The sequence below is a fragment of the Macaca fascicularis genome, chromosome 4, assembly GCF_037993035.2.
Source record: "Macaca fascicularis isolate 582-1 chromosome 4, T2T-MFA8v1.1".
NCBI classification, from domain to species: Eukaryota; Metazoa; Chordata; class Mammalia; order Primates; family Cercopithecidae; genus Macaca; species Macaca fascicularis.
Genome location: NC_088378.1, coordinates 62638438 through 62651362, shown reverse-complemented (window position 1 = coordinate 62651362; position 12925 = coordinate 62638438). Strand labels below are relative to the sequence as shown.

General features: G+C 40.9%; 1 protein-coding gene across 12 annotated transcripts in view; it reads left to right on the top strand.

Annotated features, from left to right (window-relative positions):
• The first annotated feature begins 2480 nt into the window (after nt 1–2480).
• Nucleotides 2481–12925, top strand: part of IPCEF1 (interaction protein for cytohesin exchange factors 1) — a 201867-nt gene continuing 191422 nt past the window's right edge. For 5 of the 12 annotated variants that reach the window (XM_045391349.3, XM_015448996.4, XM_074037303.1 and 2 more), the window contains exon 1: nt 2481–2615. The gene's annotated coding sequence lies outside the window, so the exon portion shown is untranslated. Of the gene's footprint in view, nt 2616–4108; nt 4219–11037; nt 11104–12925 lie in introns of those variants that run through there. The other 7 variants (XM_045391350.3, XM_005552182.5, XM_005552179.5 and 4 more) reach the window with 2 other exon arrangements.

Below are 12925 nucleotides of genomic sequence, written 5' to 3'. Positions count from 1 at the left end.
GTGATAGTGCATGCCTGTAGTCCCAGCTACTAGGGAGGTTGAGGCAGGAGAATCGCTTGAACCCAGGAAGCAAAGGTTGCAGTGAGCCAAGATTGTGCCACTGAACTCCAGCCAGGGCCACAGAGTGAGACTCTTGTCTCAAAAAAAAAAAAAAAAAAAAAAAAAAGAAAGAAAGAAAGAAAAGAAATGTGTTGCCTTTATCCTTTGGGATCACGTGACAGCAGTGCCTGTGTGGGACATTAGCACACATCTTGAAATTTGGAAGATCTAAGGTCAACCGAATTATTTACTTCTCCACCCAGAATGGCCCTCTCTTCTTTGCCCCCAGTTGTCTGCAGGCCATGAAACAGACCTTCTGTTAGGCCTGGTCTAAGCAAATCATGCTTACAAAGGATGATGGAAGAGGTGGTCTCTGTTTGTAACATGTGGGATTGGTGGAGACTACAGGCAATGTAGTCATTCTTAGGACGGGCCATCCTTAGGAAGGGGCACACACATTGAGTGCAGGAGGAGGAAGACCATGTGTCAGGGAATTCTGATCCTAATGGGATGACTGCTTAAGGTGACTATATATACCCAATCAGAAAAGTTTGATGCTATGTCTCCTTTGAGGCCTTCTCAGTCTTGTAATTAGGTGAAAAGTTATTCTTTTTATTGAAATTGTATCAGCTACCATCCAGATTCTAGGCTAGTTTTGGAGTTGTTGTTTTTTAAACATTTAAATTTATTTATTTTTTTTTGGGACAGGGTCTTGCTATGTTGCCCAGGGTGGTCTCAAATTCCCGAAGTTAACAGATACCCCTCCCCCAGCCTCCAAAGTGCTGGGATTCCAGACATAAGCCACCCTGCCCAGCTCTCGTTGTATAGTTTAGTTTAGGTTTTTGCTTGTATGCTATTTGTCTGTTTCTTGGAGATGGAAGAACAAGAGTCATTAGTTTCCCAGGTCTGAGCAGTGTGATCTTGGTATTGACTAGTATGGGCTAGTATTGGGCTATAGTATTATATTAATATTTCAGATACTCTTTCAATATTATCACTGTATTTTATGACTTTATCTTTAAATGATTCTTCCCTTTTGTTAACATTTGGTTTGACAGATGCAACTTGAGTTTGGATAAACGTTTTACATGCTTTAGTAGGCAGCTTTCTAAGATCCCTTTGATCCCCGCCTCCCAGAATTTACATCTTGTGTAATCCCCTCCTCTTGAGTGGAGATTGGACCAAGTAACTTGCTTTTAATAAATCGGGTATGGCAAAAGTGATAGACTGTCCCTTCTGAGATTAAGTTACAGAAGTGACTTCCATCTTGCTCTCACTCAACTCTCTCTCATTCTCTTTCACTCTTGCTTGCTTTTGCTAATGAAGCTAGCTGCCATGATATGAAGCTGCCCTAAGCAGAAGTCCATGTGGCAAGGGACTTAGCATGGCCTCCAGGCAATAGGTGGCATTGAACTGAGACCCCCAGTCCAATCATCCCCAAGAAACTGAATCCTACCAACAACCAAATGAGCGATCTTAGAAGAGCTTCTTTCCCTCATTGAGTTCTTGAGATGACTGCAGTTCCAGCCCACACTTTGATTGCAGCCTTGTAGGGGGATCTTTAGCTGGACCACTGGCTAACCTAGGCCTGGATTCCTTACCCACAGATACCATGGGATAATAGATGTTTGTCGTTTTAAGCCACTAAATTTTGGCGTAATTTGCTAAGCAGTGAAAAGTAACCAATACACATGCTAAAATTTAGGTACCACATTTGGAAGATTGCACTGGTCATGCGCCCATTTTTAACGATTTATTTGAGAGCAGAATATAAATAGAGTGAGACTGTATTCATTTCCCAAGAAGGTATGGAGAACCAAGAAGCTGGTGTTGAAAGGGAGATTGGGAGGGCAGGAATTTGTTTGTAATAAGATGGAATATCTCTGACTTTCAGCCTGCCATTTTCCTTTTCCAGTGTGGGAACGAAAAGTTTTGAAGTTAGAGACTCTACTATGTGTACTGCAAAAGATGGCAGGCTAAGACTTATTTTTCTCCTAAAATACTTTTTGCAAATGTGTGTGTACCCTCTGTTTATGAGAGCATTAGGAATGATTAGGAAAGGAGGAAAGAGGGAAATCTGAAAGAAGATTGAACCTAAGGGGTTGAAGTGGCATTTCACCCAAAAATGCTGAGAATGACTCTGCAGATCATCTTACCCTCCATGCCCTGTAAATGAACATTCTTGCCTCCAAAACAGGAAAGCAGAACCATGAACTATTTTGCCAATGTGCTCAGCAAATGAGCACACTGGGGGCAGTGCTTAGTGATCAATGAAGTCAGGCAGATGGGGTGTGCTTGCCTTACATGTACTTTGTCCTGGATATGGGCATCCAGGAAGAGTTTGATAACAATGAGAAGGAAGAGCAATAGGATTGAGGAAGTGGAGATGACACTTCCTCTTCTTTCGAAAGAGCTTTACTCTCTGATCAGCTTTGAATGTTAGTTCTGGGTTGACTGAGCCTCCAGAGCTAAGGCTGCTTTGAGTAGAATCCTCAAGCTTAGCCTCAGAGTACTATGAGGCTTCAGAATCCAGAAATAAAGAGACTACTCTTGGATTTACTCTCTTTGTATTGCATGTAAGTAACGTCACTCCTTGGCTGATGTGTGAGAGGTAATTGCTTGACAGATCAAGATGGCAAAGCAATGGATACCCTAGAACTCTCCTTAGAGTAGTGAGGTAGGAAATGTGGCTTTGGGGATATGATATTCACTAAGCTCTCTGTAATCTGGGAAGCCAGGTGCTAAAGATTCTCTAATTCTGTGAAAGCTTTGAAAGAGGAGAGAGTTGTATACTCACCGTGCTTTTGTGTTTCTTAAATGGGTGTTGTCTTGATAGGTGTTTAGACTGCAGACCACAGGTTTGATTTAGAAAAGCACTTTTCAGCGTGTGTTTGGGTCCTGAGGAGTTCATTGTGGGAAGCGCTCTGGGGCCGCCCTCTTTTGAGAAAGTGTGTTCTTTGTGGGGGAGCTTCCTTTGCGTGGAGGCAGCTGGGGGGCATTTTACTCTTTCATAAAGGTCTTGGGGTTGACACAATATCTCTGGTATGAAAATGACAGCTAGGTGTTGTTGGTTCAGAGGCTTTTAGTAAGGGTGTCTGGGGCACCTGATTTTTCTTTGTTGGGGTGTATGTGAAAGAATTTAATTATAGGAGGCAGAATTATAACCCACTGAAGCATCTTTGACTACGGCAGTGGACTTTATTAGTCTTGAGTGGCCTATGTGTTCCTAGTGCTGTCCTTGATAGTCTAATTTCTATTTAGTTATTTATTTTATGTAGAAAATAGAAACAGAGGGCTGAGCACGATGGCTGATGCCTGTAATCCCAGTACTTTGGGTGACCATGGCGAGAGGATCACTTGAGGTCAGGAGTTTGAGACCAGCCTGGGGGCAACGTAATGAGACCTCATCTCTACAGGAAAAAAAAAAAAAAAAAAGGAAAATAAAAGAAAATAGAAATAGAAGGCCAGGTGTGGTGGCTCACACTTGTAGTCCCAGTACTTTGGGAGCCCAAGGCAGGTTGATCCTGAGGTCAGGAGTTTGAGACCAGCCTGGCCAACATGGTGAAACCCTGTCTCTACTAAAAATACAAAAATCAGCTGGTCATGGGAGCATGCACCTGTAATCCCAGCTACTTGGGAGGCTGAGGCAGGAGCATTGCTTGAACCTGGGAAGCGGAGGTTAGAGTGAGCCTAGATTGCGCCACTGCACTCCAACCTGGGCGACAGAGCAAGACTCCATCTCAAAATAAAATAAAATAAAGAAGAAAACACAAAAAGAAAGAACATGCATTTCTTTCTGCTCACATCATGCAAGCGAGGAGGAAAAGGGTGTAAGTTTGTGTATGTGTTGATGAACTCATTCTTTAATTTACCTTTTAATTTTCTTCCATTCCTCTTTTTATAAATCAAGTGTCTTTTCTGGAGTGGGTCCATGTATGAACTATTTCAGGCAAGCTGTGTTAAGCAAATATACATCGTCAGAGTATGGAAATAGGAAGTTCTTTCCTGCGGTAGTTTGCTGTGGCAATAAGAGATAAGAAATTACTTCATGACTATTGCCTGAGACTTTCCTTTTGACTCGTGTATCCTTTTGAATCAACAGCTCACTTCTGCTTTCCATCCAGCTTGGAGGCTCTGCAGTGTGAGCTGATAAATGAAGTACAGGTTAACAATTTGCAAGTAGGTCTAATGTGGCAAATGGTGTGTGTGTGTGTGTGTGTGTGTGTGTGAAGAAAAATCCTAAAAAATAAGCTTTTCAGCCTTAAAGAGAATCCTGCAAATGGAGGAGTTACTTGTGCTCCCAAGTGCTCAGAACAGTGCCTGCTCTCAGTAAATATTTGTTGAATGAATGAATAACTGGGATAATTCATAAAATGAATGTGGTAGGAAAGCCATTGCTTTATCTCTGTTACTCAGGCACTTTAAAAAGTGAAGGTTAGAAAAAGTCAGAGTGAAGCAGGAGAGGAGAATATGAAGGTATAAAGAAAGCGTGTGTAGAACAGGGATCAGAAAAATCCCTAGGTCATAAAGTGAAAGGGGTGGCAATACTTGGTGGTAGGGGTGGAGGTGGAGATAAAGGGCGTGGTGGTGGAATTGGTGGTGGCAGGGGAGGTGATGGTGGAAGTGACGGTGGAGATGGTAGAGGTGGTTGTAGAGGCGATGGTGGAGGTGGTAATGGAGATGGTAGAAATGGTGGTTGGAGTGGTAGAGGTGATGGTGGAAGTGATGGTAGAGATGGTGGAGGTGGTTGTGGAGGAGATGGTGGAGGTGGTGGTTGAGGTGGTGGTGGAGATGGTGGAGGTGGTGGTTGAGGTGGTGGTGGAGATGGTGGTTAGAGGTGATGGTGGAGGTGATAGATGGTAGAAGTGATGGTAGATATGGTGGAGGTGGTTGAGGAAGTGATGGTAGAAGTGACAGTACAGATGGTGGAGATGGTGGTTGGAGATGATGGTGGTAGAGGTGATGGTGGAGGTAATTATGGGAAGGTCAGTGTAATTTAGCCAAGAGAAAACACAGTTTGGGGGTCAGATAGATCTGTTCAAAATCTGTATCTCTGAACCCACCAGCTCTATGACCTCTGAACCTATTAAGTGGTGACTATAACATACTGACTTTTTGTTTGTTGTATTAGCGTTAAAAATATGATTGCATTAAATGGCAGTTATCAATATCAGTCTTCAAGTTGCCACAGCCACGCTTAAAAATTTAATCGCTAATTTGTCTTTTCTTCTTTATGCTTTGTGCATTTTCTGAATTTTATAAAGTGAAAGTGAGTTTTTAAAAGAATCATTAATTTAAAATAAATATTATAATCCTAGTTATCAGAATGGTTGAACACATGGTGGTATATAAAGAAATGTCATCAATAAAATGATATTTATGGAAATATTCTCATGATGTAATGCTAAGTCAAAAAAGGAGGAACATAACTTTTTCAACTATGTAAAAATATTGCAAAGAAGCAAGATTTGGGTGAAAGTGTTAAAATGTTAATATATGAACAGTGGACTTATAGCTCATGATTTTTCTTTCTTTGTACTTTGTACTCTATTTTTTTCCCAGATTTTTCATTAGTGGAACATACCTGAACTATTTTAGTAATATGAAAATAAAACAAATGTTGAAAGAAAATAAATAAGCCCGGTGCGGTAGCTCACGCCTGTCATCCCAGGACTTTGGGAGGCCAAGGCAGGCAGATCACCTGAGGTCAGGAGTTCAAAACCAGTCTGGCCAACATGGCGAAACCCTGTTTCTACTAAAAATACAAAAATTAGCTGGGCATGGTGGCGGGCGCCTGTAACCCCAGCTACTCAAGAGGTTAGGCATGGGAATCGCTTGAATCCGGGAGGTGCAGTGAGCCGAGATCATGCGGCTGCACTCCAGCTTGGTCAATGAGGGAGACTTCATCTCAAAAAAAAAAAAAAAAGAAATGGACAAAAATTTAACCCTCCTTAAATCTTCCACCAACAGGACAACAAAAGCAATGTTTTAGTTATAGTGTGCTAAAGTTCATGGTTCATTGCAGTCTAAGAAATGACACTTAAAATTTATGTTATTTAGTCTTTGTAGGGGAATCCCCTTTGACAGCAAGCCTGGTGCAGAATCATGTGTCAATTCTGAAGTGAGAAAAAGGAAACATGGTCCCCCTGGGGCTGGCTGGTCTGATTAATTCCTAGAATGACCTGAAAATGAGTTATTTTCTCTGAATTACTTATAACTGCATCTAAACCTGAGTTTGATGATTTCCTAAAAAATTCAATAGTCAATTCGTCAGTTACTAATACTAAGTTCAATTTAAATCTCCCAGTATAATTGCAATTCATTTTTTAGGGAATGTTGCCATATCTTTATCATCTTGGTACGCATAGGGAGAGGTCATGAAAACATTTTTGCAGAGTCACAGATTATTTTGTAGAGTCAAGAATTATTATTCCTGTTGTTAGAATCTTGGCCCTGCCATCTCTCAGGGCCAGCAGGTCACCATGGAGTCCCTTATCAGGGACATAAGCAAAATAAAATATTTTGGCTTGTAGGCATTGAAAAAGAATCTTCTGTCTCTGTCTTAGAATCAATCTTTGCCTTAGAAAGGAGAGATAGTTGGCAGACAAAAAGGCAAAGGGCTGAACAAATGTGAGCAAAGACAGGCCTCCTAGACTGACACAGGGATTGACACAGAAGGGCTGAAAGGTGAAAAGTGAGCCAGCTTAAACTCAGCCCAAAGTTACTAGAATGTGGATGAGTCTTTCAAAAGAAGTCTGCATGAAGAATGACCAGATCGTCAAGGAAAACTAAGTCAAGTTAGAAATGAAAGAATTAATCAAAGAAACAAAAACCCAGCATGCACTAGGCATCGAAATAGAAATAGCAGCATGATAGGATTCCTAACAGAGTCTACAGCATTTTCTGAATATTTCATATGTGGAGTGCTCAATAAAAACCAATGATATTACTGAGCACTTGGTAGGTTCTAGACACTGTGATCTGCACTTTTATTTTTACCTTTTAGTTTACATTTACATTTACAATTTCTTTTTCTTTCTTCAACTGTTATTTTAAGTTCCAGTGTACATGTGCAGGATATGCAGGCTTGTTACATAGGTAAATGTGTGCCACGGTGATTTGCTGCATAAATCAACCCAACATCTAGGTATTAAGCCCAGCATCCATCAGCTATTCCCGAAGCTCTCCCTCTCCCCCCGCCCCCACAGGCCTCAGTGTGTGCTGTTCCCCTCCCTGTGTCCATGCGTTCTCATTGTTCAGCTCCCACTTGTAAGTGAGAACTGCGGTGTCTGGTTTCCTGTTCCTGCGTTAGTTTGCTGAGGATAATGGCTTCAAGCTCCATCCGTGTCCCCGCGAAGGACATGATCTCGTTCCTTTTTAGGCTATTTCAGCCACTTCTTAAAACAGTTCTGGGAAATAGTACTATTGTTATCTCCATGAAATTGAAGCTTAGAGAGGTAAAGTCCTCTGCCTCAAACCACCACAATAGGCAGGAGAGAGGGATTCAAACCCAGATCTTTGTGTCTCTGAGCCTGTGGCCTAACTACCATTCTACACATTACATTGTTTTCATTTATGTTAAAGTTTTTGTTACATAAATAATGATTTGACACCAAGGGCGAGTGTGAGCAGAGCAGATTTGCTCTCTACTTTAAAACCGTCCAAGTGAAATTCTTTTCTACTTTCTTAGGGAGGGGGTAGTGGAAAGGAGTTGTTCTTTTTTCCAGGAAACTGTCTGTGCCTTGGCATGACTGCACATCCGTGATTGTCTTCTTAGGCAGCCAGGTGGTACCGTGTAGGAAATGCTTCCAGCCAGCAGGGAACAAAAGGGGACTGCGGGGACCTCAGAACCATCCCTCGGTAGTTCACAGCCACAGTCAAGATATGTGACTGTTCCATCACCACAAGGATCCCTCACGCTGCTCTTTCATAACCGTACCCAATCTAATTAAAAAATATCCAGTTTCCATTTTGAGTATTGTTGGACCCATATTGATGGGACCTTCTATTAGGCTCAATTTTTTTAGTGGGAGCACCACAGATCAAAAGGTTAGGAGACTTGAGTGTCCTGCCTGTGGTATATAATAGTTTTGTGCTATAAGCAAACATTCAACTTCTCCACGCTTGAGTTTTCTCATCTATAAAAGCTGAGATAAAAATACCAAACCAGGCCAGGTGTGGTGGTTGATGCCTGTAATCCTAGCACTTCAGGAAGCCGAGGTGGGAGGATCAATTGAGGCTAGGAGGTGAAGACCAGACTGGGCAATAAAGCAAGATCCCATCTCTACAAAAATAAGAAATGTGGCCAGGTGTGATGATGTGTGGGCCTGTAATCCCAGCTGCTCAGGAGGCTGAGGCAGAAGGATCCCTTGAGCATAGGAGTTTGAAGCTTCAGTGAGCTATGATCATGCCACGGCTGTACAGCCTGGGCAACAGAGTGAGACTCTGTCTCTGAAAAAATAAAAAAACTAACCAATTGCTTTGATATATGGGCCAAATGAAAGTTAATGTATATACTTAGAAGAAAACAAAAATATTATAAACCAATGGAACCCTTCTTGGAAGCTAATACAGGAGGTAAAGAATGAAGGTAATTTTAGCGCTAGTAATAAACCCATCTGTGTTGCTGGCAAGCACTTCTAGGGGCCAAATTGAACATGACTCATTTCCATGAAGTTAACTCGTGGCATTGGGCCTCAAACAGTAGAGTCACTTCATCACTGAATGGGAGTAAATAAAGACACTCAACAATGAGACACATTTACAAAATGAAAATCAGGCTATTGTGAAATCTATAAAACGACTTCCTTTCATAAATGGAGTCTAGATAGTGATCCCAGATTATCATGACAATTTGGTTACTTGTTAGATATGGAACATTAGTGTCTATTTGGGGGGATATTTACTTACCTCAGTTTCTATTGAAAGAAAAGTTCAAATATTCTGAAAATGATGCAATGTGATGGAACTTTGATCCAAATGTAAAATCTAAGGCTGCAATCTAAGTGTATAGCAAGTGGAAACTTCTCGATAAATGGATGTTATATCATTTTAGTGGTTCATCTGTAATTGTTGATCACTTTGATCCATAAACTTAGGCTGGTACCTGCATAAGTACTTTAATGACAGCATAAATAGCCAGGATTTCCAGCATGTTCTTGAGTTTCTCTGTGACATAAGAATCTCTTAAATCCCCTTTTCAGCAGAATTGGAATTGCCCTGATTCCTATTACATGATTATCCCTAGCAGAACAACATTCTTTTAACAGGTAAATATCATTATAGGAAGCTAATTCATTTAACCTGTGCAAAACTGAAAATATCTGTTTTCTCTTCCTCTTAATTGTATAATCTTTTTCTAGACATGCAATAGAAACCTGTGACTAGATAGACTTTTTTCAAATTTGGACAGGGTAGAAGTTCTTTTTTTCCTGACTATTGTGAAGGACACTGCATTCCTAGGAGTTTTATGCACTGATCTCTAATGCCAGAGAGGAACAGAACATATAACTACTTATAAGCAAATGTACATATATTAAAAGAGGCTGAACCTTAGTCTAAAACAGGAAAATAGGCCAGGCACAGTGGCTCACGCCTGTAATCCCAGCACTTTGGGAGGCTGAGGTGTGAGAATCACTTGAAATCAGGAATTCGACCCACCACTTTGGGAGGCTGAGGTGGAAAGATCACTTGAGCTCAGGAGTTTGAGATCAGCCCAAGCAACATGTAGCAAGACCTCGTCTATACTAAAAACAAAACAAAACAAAAATTAGCTAAATGTGGGAGAGCATGCCTGTAGTCTCAGCTACTCAAGAGATGGAGGCAGGAGGATCACTTGAGCCCAGGATACTGAGGTTGCAATGAGTGATGACCGTACCACTGCATTCCTTCCAGGGTGACAGACAATGACCCTGTCTCAATAATAATAATAATAAGATAGAATAATACAAACCTCTGAGAAAGGAAAAAAGATGAAACCAACCAACACACTTTCCAGGAACCTTAATTTAACATTATTCACTCCTATAGAATATAATTCTGTGTAAAGTGTCACAGTTTATCCAAAGATAAGCTGTACTTATACAAAGTTATGTTTTAAGGAGAAAATCTTTAATTATTTGAAAAACTGAGCAAACAGCTATAAACATGAAAACCATATGTTTTAGGCTACTTGTTTATGATTATTCTGTTTGAATAGCTCAGACTACAGCACACTATTGGGTAAATCTGTAATAGTTTTATGGACTGATGAGAATATATATAATCTCAACAATTTATTGAACATGTTTGAAGATTCTGCTATTCTAGCAGATTAAATGATTGCAGCAGGAACATTGCATTTATTCACTGGAAGTGCAAGTCATTTGTAACAACTTTGTTCTTTCCACCAATTAAAAGCCTGAAGCAAATGATGTTAAAGACCTTATTTTCTGGTTCCTTGTTAAGTCACAAATCCCAACCTCTTTTTCCATCCTGATAAAAAATAGTCAAAGAGTTGTTCTTACTAGTGGTTGTGAATACTAACCATATAATATGATAAGGACCCACTTATGAATATTCAGCATTCACCAAATACTTATTGAGTACCTAATATTTTCCACATAATGTGCCAGGTATTTCATTACAATTAAATGGACAAGATCACCTTTGAAATTCCCCTGGAATCGTGTGAATTAGTATTGTCTCTTGGTTAGACTCAGTTATAGCCAGTCTATCAAAGAGAAGTGTCTGAACTTGAACTCCCTGGGTCAAATACGGTCACAGTTTTCCAGCTAGAGCTGGATTTTACTCTGGAACACAGTTCCCAGCGTTTTCTGCACTTGGATTTTCAACTTGATTAATCAACTAGAGCAGCTTTTGCGTAGGTAATGGGGACTTGAGGGAGGGACTCTCAAACAAGGTTTGAGCCGGGCACTTGAGTACTATTTAGTTTTATCTTGTGAACACTCACAAACATTCCAAAGTTATGTACAAATTAGTTGCCTTGAGAGGAACGCTGGAGTCCCAGATATTCCGAGCTGAGGAGCCAGCACGGGGAGAGAGACACCAAGTCACCAAAACACAGTAAGTGAGCTGAGTAATGAAGGCTCAGCGACTCCAGATTGCCTTGAAGCGACTTTGCTTTCAAGTTGGCATTAGCTGTAGTCACAGGGTCCTAGACATGGGGTGTAGTAATTTCCACCTTGCATTGCATCCTCTTTGTGTTCCGTGCATTGGGAGCAATTTAGCAAGCGATCCGTCCGTCAATCTCAATGGACTTCAGGCATTGAGCACCAAACCACTGTCTACTCCCCACAAGCTCACGTTTCTTATCATTGTGGAGGTGGCCTTTTGCCAATGGATGGATGCTCCTGGCCCATGAAACATTCTAGGCAATGCCTGGAACTTTCTGGGCAGTAGAAGTCACTGATGTGAGCCTTAGAGGAAGGCAGAAAATAGAGTCCAAGAGAACTCCTTCTTTCTATAGGTTGGTGAAAAGTAGTTTTTAATGGCAAAACCTGCAACTACTTTTGCACCAACCTAATAATTGCAGCCCCTTCAACAGGCCATGCAGGCCTTCCCCAGCCTCACTGACTGTGTGGCACATGGAGGTAACATATACTGTCCTTTTGCTGTCTGCAAGGGACCGTGTTAAAGGCTTTACATTCATTATCTAATTTTTTAAATCAAATAGTTCTAGGAAGTGCTGTTATTATTAACTAGTTCCCTTTTTCTGATGAGAAAACACAGGTTCAGAGAACTTCAAACCTGGCTCGAGGTCACCCAGAAATAGTACAGTCAGGGTTCCAACCCCAATAGTTTGACTCTGGGGTCAGAATTTGAGCCTAGGCGTGTTTGACCTGAGAGTCCAGTATATAGCCGCCCTGAGGGAATGTACTATAATATAAGGAAAAGGATGCTACATAATTTCTTATTTTTGGATAAGGTTGTTTTGTGCTTGCCCACCTTTGTCTCCATTCCTGGAGCTGAGAATGTGTGTAATCCAACCCCAGTGAGGCCAGAGCAAGCTTGTTTGGGTGAATAATGATTTTAGGAGTGCTCAGCCCAGATCTGCCTGAACCTTGAGGAAAATCTCATTCCCAAAGACACTTCCAGATCAAAGCTGAGGAGAGTTGGGGTTGAGGGTGATGGAGCATTTTTTCTAATAATTTAGATTGAAAAGGGGAGGAAAACAGAGATTAAAACATAGGAAGGCAGAGTTTTGAGAGGATGTGCTTGGATAGGGATACAGTCTGACCACCCAAATCTTATCTTAAACTGTAATCCGAATTGTAATCCCCATGTGTTGGGGGAGGGAACTTGTGGGAGGTGATTAGACCATGGGGGCAGTTCCTCATGTCGTTCTCATGATAGTGAGTTCTCACGAGATCTGATGGTTTTATAAGAGGATTTCCCCTGCTTTGCTCTGCACTTCTCTCTCATGCCGCCACGTGAAGAAGGACATGTTTGCTTCCCCTTCCACCATGATTGTAAGTTCCTTGAGGCCTCCCTGGCCATGCGAAACTGTGAGTCAATTAAACATCTTTCCCTTATAAATTATCGAGTCTCAGGTATTTCTTCAGAGCAGGATGAGAATGGACTAATACAGATAGCCCATCCATTCTTTCTAATTATTATACAACTAGAAAAAGTTCTTGAATAAAGGAAAAGATTAGCATATGCTAAATTAGAAAAAAGGAGGGAAGAAATAATCTCTTTAGGCAAACACTTTGAATTCAACCTCATAGTAAAATGTGTTATCAACTTTCTTGATATCTAGAGCTTAAATTTTTAAAAATAATTATTTTTCCTTAGTTCACGTAGAATGCATTTTATTGCCAATGACACAGATAAGCAAGGAGAAGATAAATACTTTTCATGATCCAATAACCTTGAAATAATTATA